This window comes from Tetrao urogallus (genome assembly GCF_951394365.1).
Source record: "Tetrao urogallus genome assembly, chromosome: 7".
NCBI lineage: Eukaryota > Metazoa > Chordata > Aves > Galliformes > Phasianidae > Tetrao > Tetrao urogallus.
The window spans coordinates 42,258,247-42,285,514 of record NC_136820.1 but is presented as its reverse complement, the minus strand read 5'-3'; the positions used below and the strand labels follow the sequence as shown (position 1 = coordinate 42,285,514).

At 38.0% G+C, this 27,268-nt stretch overlaps 1 protein-coding gene across 1 annotated transcript in view; it reads right to left on the bottom strand.

The window, feature by feature from the left end:
- The window catches only part of PTPRN2 (protein tyrosine phosphatase receptor type N2), a gene marked incomplete at both ends in the record, with an annotated part of 620,206 nt that overhangs the window by 499,611 nt on the left and 93,327 nt on the right, over positions 1–27,268 (bottom strand). The gene's annotated exons all lie outside the window — the stretch shown is intronic.

The window sequence follows — 27,268 nt, the reverse complement described above, 5'->3', positions numbered from 1 at the left end:
AACTCCAAATTCTTTGCACCATTTATAAGCCATTAGGTAGAAACAGCAGATCATGTCAATGCCTTTTGCTTTGCTCACCTGCAAAAAAAGCCCTTACGAGCTACACATCTAAAAGCATTTACTTCTACAACAGAAATCATGTCTAAGCACTCATTCTGAGCCCAAACTGATAAATTTAACGAAGCAGATCTCTGCACAGCACTGGAGGAAGAGTTCACAGTACAAGTGAAAGTATCATAGCAGAAGCACCAAACACAATGCCATTAACAGCACTAAAAGTTCAAAGCAGCCATTAATTCTCAACTTCCAGGCCTTGGCCATTTGAAAGCAACATTCATAGAATAAATAAATCTTCAATGCCTTCCTACTTCATTGGCCTTTATATATAACCTTGACTGACAACACACTTCTCATTAACATACAATATGCAAACTAGACACAGGGACAGACAATGCCTGTGGAGCACTCTAACTCACCCAACTGAAGTGCAATGTCTGCATCAGGTACTATAAATACCAATCTGATTTTTTTTTTTTTTTTTTTTTTAAATCAGCCTCTTTCAAACAAAACATAGTGATGACAAGAGCTATGGCTTGGGCTGAGATTTTGCAGAAAGTGTTTGCATCAATGCAGAGGGATCAGAATAGCATGTTCCAAAGAGTGCGTTTCAATTCAAAAGGTGCTTGGAATTTTAATGGAAATTTGGTTGAAGCACAAGACAGCAAGTGCTAAGATGCTACCAAAGATCATGCTTTTCTTTAAAGATAGAACTCAATAGAATAAAGAATATGGCTGTTTCAAACTGGTTTTAATAAAAGAGCTATCAGAGCCAGCTATACAGACCAGAACAACAGGATCTTCTGAACCATCACGCCTGCAGCCCATAACATAAATTGAGATGCTAAGTAAGTAAGGCATGCATTATGTGTTTTCTGGATATTTTATCTTCCTTTACATCAATTTTACATAGTGTTGTGACAGAAAAAAGGTCAAGTCACATGATTTCAATGAAATCAGGATTAAAGTGGTTTATTGATTTATTAATGGTATGTAATTAACTGGCAATCAGTGAGCTTTACATTCGGGATCAACAACAGCAAAACAGATAAACCACAATACTAGGCACTTACAAAATGACAGGAAATGCTTACCAATTTTCTAATCACCCTTTATTGTTAACTCCAAAATCTCTAATCTTCATGACCACGCTCATACTTGCGTTCACAATCACAACTCTCATACAGGCACATGCACCCTCTTTGGCAGATGTAGGGCCTCCAGCTCCACCTCTCCTACTTTCCAGTAACTTACAGGAGCAAACAAGCCCTCACAACCAGGTACAAGTCCTCGAGGTGGGTCTCATGTTCCTCTCTGCTGCTACCCAGGCCATGTTGCTATGAGGGGCTCATGCTGACTTCCTACAAGCTACATGTACTATATCTATTTACACTGGGGCAGGAGATGTGATAAATGAACTGAAGTTAAAAGGTTGAGTTCATCCACACTGCAGCAATAGTTATAATCAAGAACATAACCATTAGGTATCAAGAGTAAGTTAGTAAGAACAAATATCACAGTGATAAAGCTTTAAAGTTGGGCATTTCACAACATGAATTAACACGGACTCATAGGATATTTTATTTTAAAAACTCATATCAGAAGAATTGTCAAAACACAGGTATAAAAGACAATACAGAAGAAACATGTTTTCTGGATTTGGGAGTTATCAGAGCTTCACAGAATTGACACAGTGTGGCCATGCAATGAAAAGAAAACTTTCATTTGCCACAGATGACTTTCAAACTGGATGCCCTTTGGTCCTGCACTGTTAACATGCCCCAATGAATACTTGCAGCCTTTGCAGAAAATATTGCTTATTCTTCAAAATAAAGGGCATTGAATTTGCTATTTTGCCTGAAAACTCCTCAAACAAGCATCAGTAATAAGACCAGAAAGATGAGAACAATGATGCCAACCACCTCAGTGCAAATGGTAGCTCAAAACACAATCAACAGGGCAAAGGAAGGACCTGAAGATAATTACAAAGGTCAGTCATTAGGTTAGTTACATGCATTTAAAATATTTTCATGTATTTTGTGTCCTAAGTGTGCATAGTTTAAGATGAAAAGTTTCAAATGAGAAAGAAACGTAGAAGTCCACTTTCAGAAGCCACAGCTCTTAAAGCAGTGTTACTCCTCCATAGGTTTCGCAGGCAGGAGTAAGCAACATGAGGTTTCAAAACCAACTGAAGAAACACCACCTTCCCTGTGCACTGCATAACCTGTGTGGGAATCTGAGCATCCAACCAATTTTGAGGATCCTGGAGATTACAAGACAGGGTTCATTTCTGACTGCGCTGTTAAGTGGTTCAGGCTCTACTGATGTCTCACTGGAGACACCTGGTCCCCCCTCACCTATTACTACTGTCCTATATCTATTCGGAAAGACCACCACTGCAAATAGATACAGAACTCCCTTGTTCTGAAAATCACAATTTACCATCCACTCTCATCTTAAGAGTATGCAGCCTCCAATCATTAAGGTACAGCCTCTAGCCAATCCTCCTTCCTGCCATGTGGGATTTGGGGTCCCTTGTGTGGTGACTCAGTGTCCTGACCAGGGCACACCTCCTACCAGGATGGCCAATATCACCCTCAGCTCTAGCACAGCACCAGGCACTCCTCATGACCTGGGACCTGGATTGTCACATTTTCCATTTGGTTGCTTGGTTTAGGGAATGTGCTCTGGGACTCAACACTATCAGCACCATGTGGTCTTGTATCATCTTTAAGAATACTACTAGGTCCACTGGCAGTCCCTTACCTGGGGGACTGACATGTAAGCAGCTGATTTAACAGTTCAGTTCCCTGAGCATCTTCATAGTTAAATAACTTGGCACCTTCAACACCATCACACCTCTCCAAAAAAATATCTACATTTCATAGTGAAATTAGAATATAATAGATGATCATTCTTGACTCCCAGAGATATCATTATCTGTACCTGTGTAAATCCACTCACACACAGTGTACCTATAAGCCTCAGGGAGAGAAAAAAAATTGTACACACTCAGCGTTGGCAGTTTCAGCCTTGTTCTCCCTAATCTCCCACTTCCCAATTGGCAAAATATCACTTTTCCTCATTGAGCAAACTCATTAGTCTTTCTGAAACATTTATATATTACAGTAGTGATTGACACTGAAATGCTTAAGAATAAATTAATAATTACCTGTTCAGCATACAGTGTGAATAGAGCACACAGTATACACACACACACTGATGAAAATTAAGATAAATATGCAACAGGTACTATTCATTGAGCACAAAGAGACACTCTTGGATGCTTACATTCAAACAGCTATTTAAACGTGGACTTGCCTAGGTCCAGGTCTTGTCACAGTATGCTAGGGAACCTCGTCCACTGACTCACAACCTCTCCCAGGTGATGAAACCAAATGGCAGTTCCTGCTCCCACTAAGGCCCAAAATAAGCAACTTCTGAATGGTAGATAATAAATATCACTTGTGACATCATCCTAAAGGGTAAGAAGCGATTTATATTTATATGACTAGACATAGAGGACAAATATGACCTATGGGAATATGCTAAATGTCTTCATGTGAAAACCAGGACTCTAATATTTACAGAAAACTTGTCTCTCTGAAAGATATTTTCTTGAAGCCCAACTGGTATCAACATACACATCTGCTAACATTTGTGTTAGGTAACTACATTTGCATACCTGATCATCTTTCAAAAGGGCAAATGCCTTGATTTCATCAAAAATACAAACATACCTCAAAGAAAAAAACAAAAAACAAAAAAAAAAAAAAAAAAAAAAAAAAAAGGAAAAAGTTTTTTAAAGTACAAGATTATAAATCTACTGAACTGCCTTGAAAGCCAGGAATATAAGAAATTGATTCCTAATACTCTCTGTGGTTTTGAAACAAAGAAATATCACTATCGCTAGCTTTTTAATTTAAGTGGGCTTTGCAGATTTATTTACATTGGCAGACAAGTGGATTTAGACCATGGTGTACACCCAATAAGTAAACATCTCTTAGGAAGAAAGCACGTCACTAGTGAACAAAGTGGATTTGGGAACTGTTTAACTGTGTTTCTTCTCTGTACTCATCACCCAGGGCATCTATTTCACTTTACATTGTTTATTTCAATTTCTACTTCTAAGAATTTTAAACCTTGACAACCAGAAGTTACAGAACCTGACCTCCAACCAAATTCTCAGAAGAGTGGTGTTCACATCCAACATGAATGAGGAATCCAAGTTAAAATCCAAGCAATGCTAACTATTGAATGAAATGCTTCCAAGTTCTGGTCTTGATGCTGAGCCATTACTAGTAGCTCAGCACACAAACATTCCTCTGATAGAGACTGGCTTTTGAGATAGTTTGGTAAGAAAATTGTTCTGTTTAGATCATTTTATGTTAGTAGGGTGAATGTACCAACAACCATGACTGAGTTACATAATACTATTGAAGACTGTCAAAATTCTGAGTTTGAGCAGCAGTATATTTGGTTGTGCTGGGTTTCTTGGTTACTGTTTTAGTTTGTTGGGTGTTTGTTTTTTTTTTGTTATTGCTGGTGGCTTGTTGTAGTTGTTGTTTTTAACTGAGATTGACCTTAATTACCAGATTAAGCTCTATGAATTATAAAAGCTCTCTGACAATCAAAACAATTCCCCTAAATTTCAACCACTCTTAATGAACAGCTTAGAAGCTAGGAGAAAAGTGTCAGTATTGTAACCCAATGAAAATGAGAGCAAATGCTCCCAAGACTCTTTACTGCCTGTATATTCTTCACTTGATTCATTGTCAGTGAACGAATCTCTTCACTTTCCAATAGGCAATTCTGGGCAACTGTTCACTTCCAATGATTAAGTAATTTCATAAACTAGAAAACAAACAAGCACTCAAGGGTTTTCTTATTGTGTTCCCCCCTCCTCCCCCCCCCCAGCGAGCAGTGAGAGTGAGAATAAGGAAGACAAATGGAATGAGAAATAACAGAGTACAGAACAACATCACAGACACTGCAAGCTTAATCTGCAGAATACAAAGGGCATCTCCAAGTAGAAGCACCAACTCTCACAAGATTTGCCCAACGTTTTGAGAAAAGTCAGCTCCGAAACCATAAAACAAGATAGAAGAAATATCTTAAATGATCTGAAAACTCTTATAAGATAAGCAAGAGAGAAAACTGGAAAAGATCTGAAAATAAGTTTTCTATTTTGCCCTTGACTTTTCTGCCCTTGACTTCTCCGGCCCATTAAGTTACATCTTGCCTTTGCCTTTTCTGTACTGATAGCAAACTAGCGTGATATTATCAAGTTTCTTTTCCCTCGCCTGTATTTTCTGCAAACCCAGTTATTAATGCTCACTTGAATTAATCCTCCTTTCTCCTCTGATTATTCTTCAAATTGCTATTTGTAAAGCATATGAAGGTTGGACGATTTTTGCTGTTAATGTTTTCACTAAGCATATGGGAAATGTATCTGCATTTCCTCAGCTATGCAGTTTTTTTACTTGCAGGAACATTTCCACAGAGGGAAGATGGAGGGACAGCGGGCAGGACGGAGCAAGATAAGCTCCCTAAACTCTGTGCATCTCTCTTGAAATTTGGGATGAAATCACAACACCACTGCATATTCCTCTACATGCACTTAATATGACGTTAAGGAAAAATAATGACTGTTTGAAACAAAATACAGCTTAGAAGCTCCAGAATACTGCTGTAAAGAATTTGCTAAAAATTTAGTGTACTACTAAATAGTGCTACATAACATTTTAACAGGTTTCCATCACTTTTCTTTCATTTTCCACTATCCCAAATAAGATATTACATGCAGCATAATTTTATTCGTTTCACATAACAACAAACTTTGAGGACACAGGTGGACAATTTAATACATCTACTGTCTTTTTTGAAAAATCTCCCATTTCAGTACTAGGATTCAGGTAGAGATGGAGCTTCCAGTAGATTTGAAGGCATCAGTAGTGAAACAATATAATTCTTCAATTATAAAAGGAATTTTTGTCTGTTGGCATTATGAAGACTTTGGCATAAAAGCGCAATATTTTACATTTTAAAAGCTGTTATTAATTCAATACAAGGCCAAGAGCTCACTAGCAATACACTTATCTTTCTCTACTTTCCTCAAAATGCATATGATGAAAATACAAGCTGGTTTCCTTCAGTAGCCACAAACATTTTCAGATAACTACATACTGTTAATCAAACTGACAATCACCGACTCTGGTACAGCCATTAATTTATGACATCTGCTATTCACAGAAAAGAAGAACAAAGCACTAATCATGTCAGCTGAGGATGCTTTATTTCAAGACGTTTAAACTTTATCAGCAAAAATGCTCAGACTTATTTTCAGAGAGAAAAATAGCAGGTGTTAAGCGTACATAAAACAATTAGCTAAAGAAAGCAAATTCATTCTAGTAGGAACTCCACTAGCCAACCACTCTGCCAAAGATTTATTCTACCATTTTGTAAGTATATGTATTCCCTCTACAGAGTGCAACAATTGGCACTGTATAGTGGCCTATGCACACATAATGTACTACTTTCAACATATACCAACTTGAAAAAGCAGCAATAGAAGAATGCTTAGTGACTTCACTGTCAAGATGAAGTTAAACCTCACATGTACAAAAACTGTCTATAGCTTTTGGTTTAAGCTTCAGACATGTAGGTTCATTAGAAAAAAAGATTTATAGTACTTTCTTCATACCTTGTCAGTTCAATTAATTCTGTTTGAAAAATTGAGAACACCAGACCATAGAACTCTTTAATTTTTTAAAGTATTAAGTAATGCAACAGATCACAAATTTGATCTGAATTATGAGACATTCTCTCATCCCACTATGAGACCACCCTTCAGGCTATCTGCTTCATAAAATTATTTCTATATCTTTGCACATGTATCATTTTTAAAAGTAAACCTGTAGTTCCAAATAACAACATAAAACACTGAAGTGTTATGAACAGAATCTATGTCAATTTTCTTCAATTTCTTTAGCTGAGATTTAAGGCTATATGCCAAAACCACTGAACATCGGAAAGACTGAAGTAGGATTTCCATTAAATGAAATTGTAACTTACAGCATCATGAAGAACAGACATTCTCCAAATGATTACTCTTCTTAGTACTTACTTATAAAACTTTCGTGTGTAAAAAGAAGGATGATATACATTGGAGAAATTAACTTAGTTGCGAAATCATCAGATAACCACAGGGCAAAACTAAAAAGACATTTTTGGTGTATTTGTTTTATACAGTTTTCTGAACTCTTGTTACTGTGTCCAAGACAAAAGACATTTAAAATATTTAGTTTTGGGAAACTGCTTCTCTTCCGCTAGTTGAGATGCTCTACAGCACTGCTGCCATGAATTCAACAGGAAATCAAACAATTACTTGAGTTTCAGAGTTGATTATTTTGCTTCCTATTCTAGTTCCACAATACACACATTCTAGTGTCTCTTTTTTCTTCCAACTACTAGACTCATAGGTGATTTTCCAAGTAGGGCATTGTAGGTGAAGCACCCACAATGCACATCTGCAGTCATCTCATATACACTACTCCAGAAACACATCAAATAGTGCAAAGGCTTCCCAGAATTATCCTGAGGCTGCTGGTACCAACTACTTAACTGTCAACCACTGCGTATTGCTAAAAATCTTGTTTAATTTTCTAGGCTACGTTCGGAAATGTTTTGTACCAATTCAGTTAACAACTTCCATCTTAAAATGGCCTAAAAATAGTCTCTAGAAACGTAGTGGACCATATTTTCCGTGGGCTGAATTTTAGCTTGCCACAACAGTTACAATATTTTCCCTAAGATGATGTTAACACAACTATCCCTTCAAGAGGATGCTGGTGTAGGGCTTGAGACACAAGGAGGCAGTAGCACAGCTCTCTCTGTGAAGGGGTCACAGAGAGACTATATCCTATGGTGACTTGACAGTGTGTAACTGTAGAAGACTGAAATCCCAGATGGATGCCAAAAGGATGTGTTAAATGTTTTGGTTTTTTTTTTCAGGCAATGAGAATGCATTAATATACAGACTCAGTACACACTGTATACCGTAGCCTAAATCATATACCTAACATGTGGAAATAAGGCTAAGCACTGAGTTCTGAAAGCCTTCAAACCCCATTTAGAGAACGTGGACAGTGAAGATATTGGAGCATACACCAAGTAAGAGTACACCTTAACGTTACAGCAAAATTGCAGTGATGCTGTGCATCAGCGTGCTCTTCTTCAGAATGTGAATTTGTTTCATAGGATCCCCATCCCTTAGTTACGGTCTTCAGCTATGTATTCTGCTTAGAAATAGAAATGTTTGGGTTTGAAGTTTTTTTTTTTTCCTATTTAAAAAGACAACATCTCTAGAAACAACCAAAACACTATGACAAAAAAAATGCATGAAAACTTTGAAACAGATCAAAAGTACAGTGACTTATTTGATCTAATTTGCTTTAAAAGCCAGTATTGAAATATTTAACATACTTTGCTCCCACGTAAGAAAATTATTGTGCAATTTCCCTCTTTCCCCCAACCCTGAAAACTCTCTTTGATGGTTACTCCTGCTTTCTTTCCTGTAAAAAGCATCCTAGATCTAAATCAACAAAATTACAATTGTGGAGCAATACTCTGTTCTGTGTTAAGCTGAGTTCACTTAACCTCATCATCAAAACGCACAATGCAGGACAGTATTTGCTCTTGTTTTTGTAGAAAATTAATATTCTGACAAGGTGCAGTTTGCATGTGACTGAAATCACAAGCGATATCATCAACAGTAAAATAAATCATGTTTCATACTAAGACATCATGGCTTTTTTCAGATGAAAATTATCCTTGAAAACAGACATAAAACATAATCAAACGGACCAAGGAACGAATAAAGGAAAATCTCAGAAGGGTTTAAGTATTGAGATAAAAGACCTATAAAACAACTTAGGATACTGAAAGAAATACACTTCAATAAGAATAGAGAGAGATACTGAAGCAGAGTAATATTTTCGTGCTCAAGAGTCCATGCTTTTTCCTTACTCTGATCCCCAGTAAAACCAGAAAGAACTTAAAAAAATGTGTACTAGAAAAGCAATACTGAAATATGCAATAAATGTGATAGGAGAAAGCTGAAGATTGCAGCCAAACTCACTGTGTGATGATGTATCTCATGTATTTCATACTTTTCTATTACAACGATACACAAGGAATTTTAATATTTTACATAGGTGTTTTACAAAAACTTCATTGCTAAAGCAAGAATTATAACATGAAAAAAAAAAATTTAGTAGTAGCTTAATAGTAAACAAAATAGAGGATATTTAGACTAGATGTTTGAGGGAAGTTCTTTATTCAGAGGGCAGTGAGACCCTTGCACTGCTGCCCAGAGAAGCTGCTGATGCCCCATCCCAGGTGCTCAAAGCCAGGTTGGATGGGGCTCTGGGCAGCCTGAGCTGGTGGGTGTCAACCAGCCCATGGCAGGGGGTTGGAAGTGGATGACCTTTAAGGTTACCCAAGCCATTCTATGATTCTCTGAAATCTTTATATACACAAGTCACCAATGAGATCACACTGTATCACAATCATGTAATGTACAGCCACAGCAAGTTTCCATTGTTTCGTCTAAAGCTTCGGTTTAAAAAACTCTTCCTGGATGACCTTAAAATCAGAGCCTAGTTCTCCAAGCCCCTGGGCAACAGCGGTTTCACACTGGAAGAAGGAGGAGACCAGCTGAAAGTAACAAGCATTGCTGAAATCATTTCATAGTCAGATATCTGAATGGCACTCATGAGATTGCTGGGTATAGAGCTGAGCACCCACCACGTGTAAGGTGCCCAGCATTAGCTGGTGCCATGCCCATGCTGTTTGCTGCATGGAACTTTCAGCCTCAGGATCTAACAGCATTCTAGTATCAAATGTCTTATTTTGCCCAACTGAAGACAAACATTCACAAAGTAATTATCTGGGGATTACTTGGGTCGATACACCTTTCAGGACACTTAATTTAAATGTTTATGGACTAGTTTAAAATATTTTGGACAAATATATTAGTAAAATTAGGAAAAATTTACAAACCCAAAGCTGTAACTGAATCCACTTGGACAATGCCAAAAAGGAATAGTTAAATCCCACAGTCAACAGGTGTAAGCAGTCAAATTTTATACAAGCCTGTGCCAGTCCTGTTATGGAGGAGATTCCATGGGACTGAAAACTGAAAACAACGATGAAAGACAGACTGCGCCAAGACTGGGTCATGAGCAGCACTCTTCAACCTGGCACAAGAAAAAGTAATGGAAATTTCTTATTTGGATAAACCACATCTGTCCAGCACTTTGACAGAATTAACAATGAAAAGTAAGGTCTGTTGCTGCCACAGAGGCATGTTGATACGAATCTGGTTATTTGCATGATTATAAGCCAGTCATTTTTATAAATATTTAATGAGAAATAGCATGTTCATAAGACTAAAACTCTAAGCTTTTGAAAGACATAGCTCTTTTCTGACTGCATTATAAGCTTATGATCTGATTTATACCAGTATCTCCACTGATTGCGACAGGATGGTCCAAATGAGCAAGGATGACAAAACAGTACCCTACAGACATACACAGCACACCCTTGCAAATCACAAACAAACAAGAAGTTCTGTCTGGATATCTGTTCACACTTTTGAGTGCATATTTACCCACATGCAATGAAGACGAGGTCAGAGATAACCAAACTAGCGCATTTATACAGCACCATGCAGAGATATTAGCTGAGGTCTCAAAGAGAATATAACCTCGTTAGAGAAGCATTGTGCATGGGTTAATTAGACCTGCCTCTCAAGCAAGGCTAATTATTCCCAGTACAGCACCACACTGATAATGCTCTGCTGGTTCCGGAGCCAGGTTAATTCAGCAGTAACTCAACCCAACACTGTACTCAAAATTGTAAACCAAATGGTTAAAAAATTGAAGCGTTATTTGAAGACAGCAGCAAGATGCACTGCACCATCTCACTATATCTACCAGGGACATCAAGATGAAAGATTAACATTCTATACACAGAAATTGTCTTTAAATGGGAAATTCCACCACTAGCCCAACAGTTGTGCTGCATAGAAAAGTTGGGAGGAAGGGAACAAATTGCTGAGGACTGGTAGATCCAAAAGAAAAAAAAGAAAGAAAATGTGGGAAAATGCTACAGGGAGGTTCAAGACTTCTACTTAAAGACCAGCTTTGAGTTATAGCTAGACAAAAGCAAAAGGTTTCATATTCTGTTGGTGAAGTAGGTCTCAAATACTTTTAAGTGTAAATCAGAGTTCCTGTGATGAGGTCTTTAGCATTATAGCAGAACTGAGTGTGGCTTTGTTTTTACACCACTCTAACAAGCAGCCTAGCTGCAAGAATGAAGGTATGACAAACCATACTGGGATGTGAGCCTTGCATTGCTGCCACACTTCCACCACGAGACTGAATGACCAAGAGCCTTCCATTAAAAATGATGTTTGCTTCCAGATCTTACAAGGCCATTTAATACCAAATCTATTTTCAATACAAACTCTAACAGGAAACGTGAAATAACAGAAATATATGCTAACATTTTAAGCCATCAGTATATCGTAACCACTTTTCCTTAACTGCTATAAACAAATGCTAGTAGAAAGATGGAAAGATGTAGAAAGCACAAATAATGGCTCTTAATGAAAATGGAAAAAAAAAAAAAAAAGAAAAAAAAAAAGGAAAGAGAAATGCAACAACAGCTTATTCCATAAAATTCCAATAGAATTAACAATTGATTTTGTTGAGGGGAGCAGAGGAACAAGACAGAAAGACATCATTCATTTAAAAGTCAATCTACATTTGTGGTTACCAGGCTGTAAATGAGCACCTATTCTGAAAGAACATGAATGGAGAGTTCTTTGGGGGTTTTGTTTAACACCTGCCTCGTACAACATCTACTGGTCCAAAATTCACATACTGAGCAGAATGGTAATAAAACAAGTGACTAGAATATTTGGATTAATTTGCTCCCATTCCTTGCCGCTGCACATTCTCTCAGGAAATTGCAGGTATATATGTATATGTGTATTACTAAGCATGGAAGAACATTCATATCATAACCCACATCTTTTCTCATCACACAGTTCAGATCCTATACCAATACCCAACACACCACATTTTAATTCCAACACAAGAGGGAAAAGCCATGAATTCCAGCAGGTGTTGGACTACTGAAAATTCACCTACTTGGCTCTAACAGCCTTAAAAAGCGTGAAATTTTAGGCAAGAGGAAATAGTGATTTAGGGAAGAGGGGGAAAGGGAATCTTGCTCAAAACTAAATAAATCATAAAGGGCACACACACACACACACACACAAAAACAGTCTGTAGAAAAAAATGCTGATAGCAACTGAACATTTCATCTTTAACTTGCATATCCATTTTCCACTCCATTTTCAGAAATATCGTTATCTATTCTGTACAAGCTGACAAAATGAAAGGTTTTAGTAACTCAAAGCTTATCCCATCCAACCTCTGCACTCGTATGCTGCTTAATGTGCTCGTGCCTGATTGTTTCTGATAAAAAGATATAGTATATCTCACTAAAGCTGGTGATGTGCCAAATGCTCGGTGACGCAGTGACAAATAGCCTTCTCGATTCCTGACAAAATACTCCCTCTGCTGTACAATGCACACCGTTACATAAAGCTCAATGCACATATATGCATATTTCAGCTACAAAGAGGTCACACATACGGACAGCTTTATATAAACAGACAAGCAATTCTCTCTTCCAGATTTGTTCCGAATGGCTTCGCTGAAAATCAAGTATCATTTGCATCCACCAAATATAAAGTTATTTGTGAGTTAACTCAAATGAAGAGCATGACAGTGTGGAAGTATAAATATATAGCAGGTACCTGAACTTGAAGACTATAACATTTTAAAATGATTTAGTTCAATTTGCAGCAAATATTAGAAAATAAAGGTTCACATTCCTTGTTCAGACACGATTCTTAATATGAGGAATACAGAACCAAAATTACAAAACTATTCAGCCATAGTTTTGATTGTGTTTTTCTGGTACCATCACATAGTCAGCATATGCTTTTACTCTGAACTGCTCTGTGCCTCTATAGCTTCACCATGCTTATGTGGGAAACAGTTAAGATGTGTAACAAGGCCAAAAGGACTAAAATTTCTGATGAGCTAGAAAAAAATCATAGAATCATGCAAGTTAGAAAGCAACTGTAAAGGTCACCTCATCCAACTCCCCTGCAGTGAACAGGGGACACGTACAGCTCCATCAGGTGCTCAGAGCCCTGTTCAGCCTGACCATGAGTGCCTCCTGGGACGGGCATCCACCATCTTCTCCATACAGTTTGTGCCAGTTCCTCACCACACTTATCATAAAAAACGTTTCCCTTATATTTAGTCTAAATCTCCTTCTTTTAGTTTGAAACCATTTCCCCTTGTCATACTGCAAGGGGAAGCATTTCAACTGAAGCTTTGCATCTACAAATGATGTAATCCCAGCTGCATAAGAAGCCTCAGAAAACCAAATGCATTCAAAAGACCGGGTCTGGAAGAAGCCACAGCAGTTGGGTAGAATACAACAGAATAAAGTACCCAATGTAGAACCAGATTGATCTGTAGTATGTGAACTCCTGGAGTGGAGTTCAGAATCTCTGCACCAACAAATAGGGAACAGTCTCCCAAGTTTACATCACAAATCTATTTTAATATCCAGTGCACACAGCCTCCCCTCTTGCCTGGAAAGGTGAACACATGTAGGCAGAGCACCAAAGGATGTAACAAGACAAAATTGAACGCTACTACCCATAAACAGAGGCTTAATTTTTTTAATGAAAATAATCTTTTATGAAGTGTGGAGGTTATTTTGGTACTTAGCTCCCCAATCTCACAGAAATTTGTTCAAGAAAGCAGTAATTGAGAAATAAAATCATATGCATCTGACATTCTCATTATTTGGGGATAGGGAGATATATGTATCATAGAATTGCTCAGGTTGGAAAAGATCTTAAAGATCATCGAGCCCAACCACAATCTAACTATACTACCTTAACTAACAACCCTCTGCTAATACATATGCTATGTATATGCTACATATGTTTGGAGATGTTAATAAATTTAAGTCCTTAGGTTTGATTTAAGATTTAGCATCATTACACACTAGACGAGTAAAAATTGAAGTTTTATCCAGATGTCAGGAAGACCATACACAGAAGTTGGCTATTCAGAGGAAAAGGAATGAAAACAGAAAAGACAATGCCGTCTTCTCTGGAAATACAAAAACACAGGGGATTTTCCCTCCAGAAATCCTATTAAAAACGCTGTTTTTAAAGCAGAAGTGAAGATTAATTACTCCTACTGAAATACCAACGAACTAAGTTGGTATGCTGCAGGCAGAACAAGGCTGAGCCCAGCACCACGCTGCAGGCGATCAGCCCCTTGCACTGCATCCGTACTGCCACCGGATGGCAGAAACAACACCCGATTATTTCGGTGGCTTTGCAAACTCCCAAGATGCTGCAGAAAGGCAATGCCAGGTGCATCTCCTGCTGCTCTGCTGCATTTGCAGAGCGAATGCCGAGGACATGCAGGAATGAACACAGCAGTGCAAAGCCTTAAACGCAAAAAAAAAAAAAAAAAAAAAAAAAAAAGGGTGTAGTTGTAGTGCTCATTTCCACGTGACAGTTTCCTAACAGCAACAACAGTTTATGTCTTGCTGGAAAAAAAAAAAAATAGAAAGAAGAAAAAAAGAATCAGCTGAATTTGGGGGTTTGTTCATTCAGCTTTTTGGACAAGAAGTGATTTGTGCTTTCCCTCAGCAATGGGATTTGCAAGACTGCAGACACTGCCTCCATTTCTCTCTTTTCCTGTGAGATCAACATGATAGGAAGTTTGGGAGGGGAACGTGTGGAAAGTTTCTCAACTGTAGAAGCTCAGAAAATAATCATAACTTTGTTTCTTTAACCAAGGAGTACTCTATTGGATTTATATCATTTGTGGGTTGCAATCAAGCTGATGAGAGTAGGTTTTAAACACAGATTCTACTAAAGATTTGAGTCCCAGGACAGGAATATTACAAGATTTAATCTCAGCGCTTTTGATCCTCACTGAAAACACAAAACCTCTTTTTATGAAGCCAGGTAGTTTTAGTATGTTTTCTGAAACAACCATTGAGATGCACCTCTCTTTCTTACAATAGTGGGTTTGATAATTACCTTTCTTCTTTGTTCCCTTCCTATAAAAAAAATGAAGACTTTCCAAATTAAAATTACTGTCTTTCCTACTGGGAAAAAAAAAAAGCCAAAACAAAACAAAAAAAGTAACTGACACTGGCCTCTTGCAAAATAAATAAATAAATAAATAAAACAACTGTATATTTTAGGTAATCCAAAGAGACAGAAATGCTTTACTACTAAACTGGAGGAAAACATTAAGCATGCCCCTGGTCCTATCTTCTGCTCAGTATTTGTAATGCAGCACCTTCCCTGCCCCTTCACAAGGCTCACTAGATATTTGCAGCTGGTAGTAGGAACCTTTTCTCCTAGCAGAGCTGCTGATTTCTGAGTCTATCCACCTGGAATTAATGGAAGCCAATAGCCTCTGGAGCAGCTTTTACCTTTCATGACTACTACACATTTCCTTTCGTTTCTATCTTGGAAAACACCACGCGCTGCTCTCTGCTTTAATAAGGCACAGCTTAACAGAGTTGAAGCAGCCTTAAATTCATTATGGTGTCATCCATCCCTTCCACTGACATCTCATGGCAGCTCCACCTTTAGCAGCACCTTTAGGAATGATACATGGCTGCAATTTTCTTCCATCTGCTAAGACTGCCAGCGTAGCAGCAGGAGCCAGGGGACTTGCTGTTGTTGACGATACTTTTGATGGTAGCATCTTTACACCTTTAACACATACAGCACAATTTGACAGTGCGTCAGGGAAGTACCAGATTTTGACCTGCTCTGCATTTGTGTCTACAGCCACGTATTTATTTTGCACAGCCCAATGCACCGCTGAGAACCTATTGATTTTTCAGCAGGGTGAGCCCCAGCTTTCTTCCTTAACTGGGCTTGAAAGTTGTTGCTTTCAGATAAGCAAATGCATCCGAGACACACCATCACTGTTCAGTGTTTTGTTAATAAACGATAGCACATTTTACTTGGCTTTCTCAGAAATGTATGTTTTGCTTCAATGGATTATGGACGTACGCAGACTGGCACTGTGAACTTTTTCCCCTTCTTTCAGTCCGTGAACCTTAGCAACTGCACAATTACCCTAAAAGCAAGTCAGAGCCTACATACTAGCTTTAGAAACAGAACCTCTTCAAACTGCTTCTTAGTCATGTTTTATTCATAATTAAGCGATCACTTTACATTTGCATTTGAGCAGTCTCACATGCTTCCTAATGGTTGCACAATTGAAATGCCTTGCTTTTCTGTTACCTGCCATTGATTGCTTTCAAGCGTTTAATTTATTTTATGATTGAGAATGCAGATCATAATATTAAATATGTTTTCATGTTCAGTCTGGTGTAAATTCATGCTAAAAATAAACATGAAAGGCTTAACATAATAAGCAAAGCATCAGAAGAGTACATCACAGTCCAGAGCAGCTATATTGAAATAACTGTATCATGAGCATGGATGAAGCAAGAGCAATTGCAGCATCTCTTTTCCGAGTTATCACATACACATTCTTTTTTTCCTAATACGCGAATCAAAAATAATTCAGAGTCCTTCTGTCTTCACGGGTGAGCAAACAATCACTTTGAAGTGAATCTCCAAACATCAGGGCATTTCATTTCACAAAGAGTAAATATGTCAGTAAAGTTCTACACCATTATGAGATTGGGGAAAATATACTGCTTTATAGTGTGATAAAGCAGCTCAACGCCCATCAGTCCTGTTCCAGCTTTCATTTTTCTGTGTGAGAAACACAAAAAACTCCCCTAATTGTTTTCTCCATATTAGATTTGTTCTGCACGTACCTCACCTCTTGCTATAAAGTAGAAAAGATTGGTTGTCACCCACAAGACAGAAGGTAGGGGCCTGCTGCATTCCCCCACTACTACATGGCTTGTCATGGGTCTCCCCCAACCCTCATCGCTCTGAAAGACCATTCGTTTTTAATTAACTCATCAACATGAGATATAAACTCTGTCTGTTCATTTTTGGACACGCTGCAAAAGATGTAATTGGCATAAAATGCAGGAGAAAGTTTGGGAGAGGTATCTCATAAAAGCATTCATATCAAATCCTGCATACCTCACACTGAAATTATCTTCAAATAACTTGACAAGAAAAATATTGCTAATAGTTACATATGAAACCTGCAAGAAAATAATCTTGCACTATCAGTCTGTTGCAAAACTTCACATCACAATTGGCTTCTCAATGATTAGCAGCGGGTTTCAGGGGAAGCATTCTTGAAAGGTTATTAGTGTCGTAGTATTTGAATACAAGAGAAGAACTATATCTGTCTCTACATTCAAGTAAATACTGGACTACATTCACAATGTAAAAGCCATTCTAATAATTACAGTGGTCAGTGATTCTGACTTCAGAACACAAGATGGCAGCCTCCAAAAGGGAATAGGACTTTGTCCCAAATCACTTCCTGGAACACCTTCAAATGGTACCCACAGACTTTTAATAAAGACCCTGTGTCTTGAACTGCAACTGTTTAAAAAACCTGATCATATTTTTTCTCAAGGATTAATCACTGAAATCATGAATAAAAGCAAAAAAAAAAAAAAAAAAAAAAAAAAAAAAAAAAAAAAAAAATCGACAAACATAAGATCTATTTCATTAAGAAAAAAAAAAAAAAAAGCACATTAAAAGTAGGTTATGGGAAATATTTATTTTTTTATATATGACTTCTCAGAAGACCATGCTTCCAGAACAAAATGCAGACTGCTATTCCACAACTAGAATTTATAAGCAAAACTCCATAATACATAATACAAAAGGTCATCCAAGGACTAGTCTTCCTTTACTATACAAAAATAAATGAAGTGAAAGCTTCTTCCCATAACGGAATGTGCACATGACTGAATCGTGATTTACAGACGAGCAGCCAAAAGACAGATTTCAGTCACAAACACCAGACCATACTAATCCTCAGTAAGCTTCCCTGACATTGCAGGTTACCTGAAACTGTACTAAGCAGAGATTTAGCATGATTTACTTTCCTTCTTAAACAATGTATGCACATGGTTTGCATGCAAATAGAAACGTAAATTCCCGGATGGGATTCACCTTCTGCAACTTTTACCTACAAAAGCCAGAAAAACTCCTTCTGATTCTCAGAAAGCAGAGAAAAAAATAAGCTATGGATATCGCAAGAAAATTCTGGGAAAACTGAAACTGAAAGGATATTTTTTCAGCATTATTATGACTCTATCATGGGTTGCATATGAGAGCCCACAACAAAAGAAAAAAAAGTACTTGTTTAACACTGTTCCATTGACATTCATATCACAGTAGTAACAATGACCCTGTTATGTCTTAAGTCACAATTTTAAATTATATGTATGACTAACTCAAAATAAAAATAATGTCTTGGTTGTTTTTCATCATTTTAAGCTAAACATATTCTAATGCTAATGAATCTGTGTACTGCAAATAGCTAGTTAACAAAAAATAGACTTTCCACATCAAAGATGAATCGTGCTTTCCGCTCCCTTTGTGATTAAAGCTTTTATATCCCTTTCTTTCCAGATGCAAAGTTCTATTAACCAATAAAATTCTCATTAGAAAGTCCCTATTGCCATCCACTGCCAAGAGAGGAAGCCTAGGCCGGTTTGGGCTAAACATCTAACTCTCTAAGTTGCTAAAATTAGGCACATCAAATCCCATATTCAAAGCTGGTGCATCCAGCTGAATAGCACCTGCTGTGGCAACAGCAAATAAAAATGCCTGTGAGTAGAAAATTACATTTACAGTATTTATTAAGGACTTAGGATCAGAACGGACAACAAAGACACTTCCAACAATAGCCAGTGTCATGTGCTAACCATTTTACCTGGAAGGCTTCTGCACCACCCAAATACTTCTCCACAAGCCATATGACACCTCAAACGCTTTGTAAGATACAAAACGAAAGTGACAAAAAACTTTGATGTCTCACAAAGTTTAAAGGCAATTTAAAGCTGGAGGCTGGCATGCAAGACGAGTGTGTAGGCAGGCAAAATCCTTTACAAGAGCAAGGCCTGAAGGATGCTGCGATGAGAATCGTAACTAATATAACAGATGGCGGAGCGCAGCACACCCTTGTATTCTGGCACACTGCAGTTACTGCCTATCATTTGGTTGCACCTGTGTCTCTCTACTCAAAGATTAAAGTCCCGGGAAGCTGAACATATTTTGCTTCCACTTTCTGTCTCTACCACGCAGTCCTTCCGGCTCTCAACTCTGAGGTCTCCACCTAGGCAAGCTAACATCACAGGAAAAACAGAATGCATATTCCAACCGTGAGAGATCAGACAGCCCACCACCCACCTCCGAGCAGGAGCAAAAATCCCACAGGCTTTCCTACAGGCTACAACTGGTTTGGAATGTTTCAAGACCCACTCCCTGTAGGTATTTGACTCTCTACCTCGTGTTTTCTCTCAATATTCCACTCTATAGTTTAGCTGCAAGGTTTCATTTTTTGTACAAGGAGACCTCTTCCTCTCATCTCCCAGGCTTTTTTTTTTTTTTTTTTCCTCTCCAGACTAAGAACTCCAGTCCCTTCAGCACTCTTCCTTCACATCATCCCTACATTACACCAAACTGATGCCTTCCAGTATCCATGAGAATCCTTTCTCCAAGTAGAAGCTTCACTAGAGCAGCCTGGAGTGGAAGGATTATCTCTCCTACTGCGTAGCACATCCCACATGGTAAGAGTAGCACTTCTTGCTTTACAGGATTGCATTAGGTCACCTCAAGTACTCTGTTCAGTCTTGGGCCCCTCACCAAAAAAAAAAAAAAAAAAAAAAAAAAGACATTGAGGCCTGGAACACATCCAGAGAGGGGCAACAAAACTGGTGAGGGGTCTGGAGCACAAGTCTTACGAGGAGCGGCTGAGGGAGCTGGGATTGTTCAGTCTGGAGAAGAGGAGGCTCAGGGGAGACCTCATTGCACTGTACAACTTCCTGAAGGGAGGTTGTGATGAGGAGGGGTTTGGCCTCTTCTCCACAAACAGGATCTGACGAAATGGCCACAAGTTGCACCAGAGGAGGTTTAGGTTGGACATAAGGAAGAACTTTTTCTCTCAGAGAGTGGTCAGGCACTGGAATGGCTGCCCAGGGAGGTGGCGGAGTCGCTGTCCCTGGCAGTGTTTCAAAAGGCATCTGGATGAGGAGCTACAAGATATGGTTTAGTGGCTTGTGGTAGCAGTGGTAGTGGGAGGTCAGTTGGCTTAGATGATCTTGCAGGTCATTTCCAACCTTGTGATTCTATGATTACATTTATTTCAGCTCATTTCTCCACTATTTTTTTCCTCCTAGACCAATATTAATTTCAAGTCTGTTTCTCAAGTATCTTCCCAGAAATTCAAGCTAAGCTGAGAATGTACCTTTCCCATCTTGCATCCCCATTTATCAAGTTAGCTCTCTGCTACACTTTATTTCTCCTGGTACACCAGGCCCTCTCTGTGACCGCTCTAGAAGTTCTATTGTCAGATTGGACTGAACAAATTTTACTGCAAACCTCTTGGAAAAAAGATGAGGCAAACTCAAACTATCTCATTTAAATGGTCTCTGTCTCGTGCTTCCTCTCTGCTCCAGCAGAGATGTTACTACCATGCTGCTTATGTATGCAGAGCTAACCTTTTCTGCAAGCTTAACATTGAGGGATGGAGGACAAAAAACTCGCCTCTCTCCTCTAATCCTTGGTTGTTATCCCTCCAAATGATTATGAAACATCTTTGTCACTGACTGTCAGCACAGCAATGAAGTCCCTAGAGCAAAGAAGGATCGAGTATAAAGAGCAAATAAACATCCTCATCATTCTTCTCATATATTTAACCATTTTATTGCAGTATGGGTTTGTTTGTTTGTTTTTATAATTCTGGGTTTATTCTTAATGATAGAATGCTTGTAAGTTCAAGAAATACTAAAAATAATAGAAAATATCAACAAAAAAAAAAGGCTCTGGATGATCCATAAGAATTTATAGTAGTGCCTGCATACACACCATTCACAGAAGAAAATAAAGGTTAACATGGGCTATTGTTAAATGAGGCTGTTCATGTATAAATCCAGTAAAAATATAGGAGACAGAAGAAGAACCTTGAAGAAAGTGCTGCAGCTTTGATACCAAGAGCCAGTCAATACTCCTGAGAAGCACAACAGCTGCTGAAAAGCACATCAACAACTATAAAACATAAACCATGAGCCTGGTCTTGAGAGCACCTCTGCAAATTAATGGATGGAGTGTTTTAGGCAAGATTATTAGCATTGGTCCCTATGAAATACATATATACACACACTAGAACTCATCTTTTCTGCCCTCTTTTCCTACATAATGGTGTTATATTAAGCCCTATATTTCACAGACTGGTAAGCGTTTTGGTAATGGAAGACACACTGTTGATATAACATCAGTTATGTTGCTCTTCTCTCTAGAAAAATATGATGACTTTGTTACTGTGGCATCCAAAGCAACAGACAAAACTTGAGTTTAGGTAAGGTTTCCATACTAAACTTCACATGTCAAACGCAACCTTTGGCATGAAGACTTACAAAAAATGGGATGAGGAGGAATTATTCACAGCACCATTTCACTTCATAGCAGTCTTATGTTTTCACAGCGAGTCTCTGCATCCTCCTCACTGAAAATACACTGGTTTCCATAACAGAGCACACATGCTCATCCTTTTGATGGAAATAAGTGTGTCCAGTACCAGGACCTTCCAACGGAAAACACCGCCTGCAATTCATGCAAGCTTTGATTTCAGGTTTGCAAATAAAGTGTTTTGCTTGGTGGGTCTACTTCAATTGCACCACATTATGTGCTAACATCAACACAGCCACGGTCTAGTTGAGAAACATTTTGCCATCCTTCAAAATCTATAATCACATGTACACAGTCTCTTTCTCTCTCTTTTACAAGAAAACATTCTGTCATACCAAATGTTCCCACATTATTGATATTTTTTCTGCGAGTTTCTTTCCCTCTGGAAAGATAAAGTTCCTTGCTAATTAGGGTCTTCTCATACCAGATGCTTTCCTTCCTCACTTATCTAATATTTTATGTCTCCCCCTGTGGGAGAAAATGGGCCGAGGTTACAGAAGTGAGCAAGATAATTGAATCTAACACTTATGTTGAAAGTGTGATTTGAGGCATATACAATACATAGATACACAACTGAAAACAGGAAACTCAGCTTCATACTATTCTTGTTTTGTTCGTTCACGTTTCAAAGGAACTGAAACAGCAGCATCATTGCTAAATACAACGGGCATGAAAGTGCCCCAGGCTTACAGTCAAGGAATCAGTAAATTACAAGGAGAAAAACCCAGCACAACTGCTATCAATACACTGCTTCCACAGCAGTCAGCTCCATCTGCACAGACACCCTCAGGGGCAGCAGCGTGGCCCAGATGGTCTTCCAGTCACATTCCTTGCTACTCTCATGAGAATTTCTTGTAGAGTAATAAATGCACGTATTTTCTTGAATAAATTCCTAAAGAAATGAACGTTAACATACCTGCTAAATCTTTGTTGTTTTGGAAAGAACAGAGTCAGAGAAATGGCATACAACAGGTAAAAGTGAGAACAACAGTAAGATGTTAACATATCTCCTTCCACCAGTACGAACTCCGTTTGACTATGCAAATTTACATCCCCCTAACCTACTTTTGTCAGAAAAACAAAATTCTGTCCAATACTTCAGTTTACTTCAGAGAAAAGGTGCTGGAACAAACACACAGGATGGGAAGCACTAACCTACAAGCTTGGTCTCATCATCATCAGTGCCACAAGTAAGGAGGACACTGACATTTGACATCTCACAGCCAAATATGATGGGTTTTAAGCTAAGAAGTCAGCAGGCAAAATCTTGACTTTGCTGAAAAATAGAATTTATGAATTGTTTTAATTCAAGGTGCTGTGCCACAGCATTTCACAATTCTCATGGATTCAGATGTATTGCTTGCTGTATTATGACAGATAACCAACCAAACTTCGTATGGGAAACGTGAATATTTTGTACTATATGAAGCTTCTGCACTAGTATTTGAAAATTATGCAAAGCAACTGAGGTCAAGCCCACAAAAGCCATAATGTGTTATACCTGTTAAAGCCTGAGCATCACAGCATTTCTTATATGATATATATGCCTGGTAAAATGAATTACACATTGCAGAAATTACACATCTGCTCTAAAAATGTCAGATCTTGCTGACACAAGGAAAAACACAGAAGAGTTACGGGAGCAGTATGCTATAGATGAAAATTCCCCAATGAGTACGTTCTGATTAATGCTGCTGCTGCATTCAGTAATGAACGACAGGCAAGGTCACCAGTAATTTCAGTAGTCCTCTATACTGCAGTGTCTACAGCCACAGAAAGAAAACTCCAGATCTTACAGCAATACTTCCATGAGATGAAATAAAATGCTTTAGAAATTGTAGTAACATACATAAAGCTGAGACATACAACTATATGCAAATCTATGAAGCACTAAAAAAAAAAAAAACAAAAACTAAAAAAAACCACCATATTTTCTCATAAAAGATACCTTAAAAAATATTACAACTTTTCTCCCTAGAAACCATTAGAACATGGTCTAAATTGCAAAATCTTAAGATCTGAAAGATAATCTAAAAGTTTAACCCAGTGAAGCATATGGGTCTGAATACTGGACTGACCGGCAAGGCTGGAATATCATCCTCCTTTGCCTCCTAGAACAGGCTTTATTAAAGTGTCTGCAAAAAAGCTACTTACCTGAGAACTGTTACGAAGCACAAGAAATCTGTGTTACCTATATGTACACATTCAGAAGTTCAACTTTCACAAGGCTTAATTCTGGATATTAGACAAGTTGTGCACTTAAGAGTTACTGGCTTTACCTGTATTTCACAACATTTTAAAAGCAAGGTAGGAGAATAACAGCATCTTTACATCTCAAGACCAAAATAACATCGATTTGAACTTGCTACGTATTTCTTCATTTTTGTGCTAAGAACTACCTCAACTCATTAGCAGCTGAGTAATTTCTGCTATGCAGTCAACCCACCAGAGCACTGAAGAGCCCCAGAGTCTGCAGCAGGTGTTACCAATATCTGAGGAAGAGCTCTTCCTTCAAATTCCTCACTGCAGTCAGTATGAAACAAGGTGAATGAAGTCTCTTCACTCAGTAAGTTTATTTAACACCATCCAAAGCAGTTTAAGAAAGCTTAAAAAAAAAAAAAAAAAGTCACCTTTCATACATACTCAATTCCCCTCAATTTTATTGAGGTTTCTATCAGCTGCAGCTTTTTTTTTTTGGTCATCTCAACCACTCCTATTAGCATAGTTAAACAGAAACAGACTGCTGCAGGGGAGGGAAAGAGGAAATAATGCACTTTATGCATTTAATACCTGGCCATCTGGTACCTCAGAAACGTGTTCAACTTCAAAACATTGAGAAAATAAAATGAAGGAGCATGGCCATAGAAATAAATGGAAAATGTTCTGTATAAGGAAGGGCTGAGAGAGCTGGGGCTGATCAGCCTAGAAAAGTTCCAGGGGAAACCTGATAGCAGCCTTTCAATATCTGAAGAGGACTACAAGAAAGGAGACAGACTCTTTAACAGGGACTGTTGTGATAGGACAAAGGGAAATGGTTTCAAATTAAAGAGGAGAGATATAGATTGGATATAATGGAAAAGATTTTTACAATAAGGGTGGTGAGGCACTGGCACAGTTTGCCCAGAGAGGTGGTGGATGCCCCATCCTTGGAGACACTCAAGGTCAGGCTGGACAGGACTCTGAGCACCTGATGGAGCTGTAGGTGTTCCTGTTCATTGCAGGGAGTTAGACTATGTGACCTTTAAGGGTCCCTTCCAACTCAAACAATTCTATGATTCCATGAAAACAGACTTTGCTGCAGCAAAAACACATTTGTGCCATATAAGTAGAGCAACTGGCAGCTGATGGCAGAGGATATATGCATAAATCCAAACGCTAATATGCAGCTATTAAATAAATAGAATGAACAAAGTTAAGCAGTATCAATGTAAGTTAAATAAAGCCCGTCCTTGACATCTTTTTGTTTGTATCTCACTAGAAGAGTAAGAAGAAAATGGAATATTTAAGGCCCTTTACTTAGAGAAGGAAAACAAGAAATGCATCGACACTAAGTGGCTTTAGCATCCTCAGCAACATTTGCAGAAGGCCTTGGAGAAACCCACAGATACCATGCAGAACCTCTTATTAGCACATTAGCTGTCTTCAATACTGGAAGGAGCTTCTCCCCAGTCTGCTACAATACAGGCCTTAAGACAATATGAGATCACTAAAGTTTGTTTGCCTAATATGTCCTGGACAAGTTACTGCTTTTAGTTAAGAAAAATCAGTCATGATTTGTTATCTAATTTTACTGGTTTTAAAATGGTTTGCAATCTACAACTTTTACTTTAGGTGTCAACATATTTTGATGTTTTCAAAAAGCCCAAGTTCAGTAGCATTTCAGGATAAGTATCTGTTTTTATTGTAAAAATGAGTTTATAGTTCTATTAGCTGTAGAGAAACCATACTGACATTTTCAAACTGAAAGACTCAAACACAGCAAGGCAAAATGACGTGCACTTTTTCCACAAAAAAATGTCTTAAAATAAAAAAAGTAAAGTAGGGTATAATGAAAGTCCTAATACTGGTGATATTCTGAAATTGTCTAAAGTAGGATTTTACTCTCCTCCACAGCTGTATTAGTACAAATCCTTTAACAATTCACTGGTACGCATCTCCACACGTGCATTTTGATTTGCAACAATATGGTGAAATGGCAAAGGTCATTAAGTCTTCTCAAGAAAAAAAATAACGAAATGGCAACTGGATTCTAGAAAGAGCAAATTCATTGCTCACAGAGAACTGATGGGCAGATAAACGGCAAGCTCTAGAAATTACTCTTCAAAAGAAATAACTTTGGAATTCAAATCAGTAAACTTAAAACAGAAAAAACACCAGGAGCAGAGTGGGACAAAAGTTGGAAAGATCAAAGTAAGCATAAAAGAAGGTAAAAAGATTGCATTCTAGAATGAATAGTGAAACTGTTAATATATAACAGTCAGTAAATAGATTGTTCAATACTTCATTCAATACATTCAATACAAAAAATACTTCACAGTTTCTCTTGTTTGTGATTGATAGGCTATCTGAGATTCATCACACAACGGTTCATATATTAGCAGAGAAATAAGGTACATACACTGTAGATATGTTTGTACTATTTTCTGCAGGATTTAGCAGGGAAAAAAAAAATAGGGAGAAAAGAAAAAGCAATAAAACCCAGCAAATGGTTCATGAATAAAAGCCCTCATAGCTTCACTACATGAAGAGAAACACATAAATTGTTTTAAAATCATTAGTCAATGCGTGGATCTGTATGGTTTGTTTCACTGCAAAAATAAATACGCTGAAAATAACAACTGTATGTTATGCAACAGAATAGGTGACCAGGAGAAAATATTCAAATTACTTCAGCATCATTTTGCATTGGAAAGAGAACTGCATTCAGACAATTAACTGCACATTAGAAAAAAGAAGATGAAAGCTGGAATGAGGTGAGTGAGCATTTAACCAAATCCTACATTTTCAAATCATGGGCTTGATGAAACTCATTCTCAGAACACAAACTAAAGAAGACGTAGAGCACTTGGTACCGTTAAGATGACTCATGGGAAACGTGTGGTTCAAGAAGGCTGGAAAAAATAAACTGAAATACTTATCTCCATACTGAGAGAAAATAAACTTTTGGAAAATGAGTGCTCTTCAGTTTAAACTAAAATTCCAGAAAAGCCAATATGAAGCAACTAGAAGACAGGGCAGATCACACAAGCCTTGCCAATCCACATGGATTAAACAGAATTGCCAAACCAAGCTGATTTTACCCATGATGTAAAAACCACTCGTACAAAAGGAAAAAACATCAGTAGAAATCTTATATTAACCTCAGCAGGGCTTCTGGTACTTTCCTACACAGCATTTTCATTAGCAAGTCTAGATGAAACCTCTTTACAA